We start from the raw sequence: 1,123 nt of genomic DNA on the forward strand, positions 1-1,123 counted from the left end.
CATTAAAACAAGTGGTTTTTGTCAAAAAAATTAAATTATTTGCAAGAGAAGGGATTTAAACTTGGGGCCGCCGACTAATTTTCATGCTTACGCATTTAACAGCTGACCATTTAGCTAACTCTTTATTTTTTTTATACATATTTACATTCTCTGATCATTCAAACAGCTGATCATTCAACCAAGTGTTAATGACGCCAAAAGCCAAAATTTGGATGAAGTTTGTATATTGAAAAATCTGGCCCATAATTGACGTGTCCAACATCAATCTACTCCACACTATTATAACATATGGAATTTTACAAAAGAAGCAAATATGTATTGGTACGAGGATATATAGGAATATGGTTGAATGAGCAAGAAATTTAGAAAAAAGGGATATTCTTTCCTCATCTGATAACAGACCTGTGTAAAAGAGCAGGAGTACCTATGAAGTGAATGGATAAAATAATGAATCCTCCAAAGAAACTACTCGGCGATGATGTTTATAAACAGTTTGTCATACTGCAGAAAAAACAGATGGAGGAAAGAAGAAGAAGAAGAAGACTTTAAGAAGATGATGAATAGATCAAACTAATGTATTAGTTTTTCTAGGAGTAGATAACATTAGAGAGATTCAATCAGTTTTCCTTTTTATTAGTATTTTATTTTCTTTTATTAGGGTATTGTAATTCATTATAATTAATGGATTTAAAGTATTTATAAAATACTCTGCAAAGTAGATGCACAACAATTATGAGCTTTCAACGAGCAATGGAGGAAACACCCACCAATAGTCGATGGAACTATCACGATCAGTTGAGTAACCTTTTTCTTTATCTTTCTAGGGGCTACACGTTGAGGAAAATGTGTTTTCTAAAGTGTGTGTGTGTGGAGGGGGGGAGTAACATAAAAAATTTGTTTTAAATTTTTATGCTTTTCTTTGATTTTTTTGTCATTTGTGTGCTTGAGCTTGTAGAAAAACAAGTGATTGGTTAGAAGCATGTACATAAACTGCTTATAATTACAATAAATCTGACATGAGGATAGGTGGCTTTAAATTTTTTATTTTTAGACTACTAAGTTCTATATATTACACTATAAATAGGCACTAAAGTAATTGAATATACCAAATGATACAAAGAAT

Source organism: Gossypium hirsutum, chromosome D13, assembly GCF_007990345.1.
Source record: "Gossypium hirsutum isolate 1008001.06 chromosome D13, Gossypium_hirsutum_v2.1, whole genome shotgun sequence".
Classification (NCBI taxonomy): domain Eukaryota; kingdom Viridiplantae; phylum Streptophyta; class Magnoliopsida; order Malvales; family Malvaceae; genus Gossypium; species Gossypium hirsutum.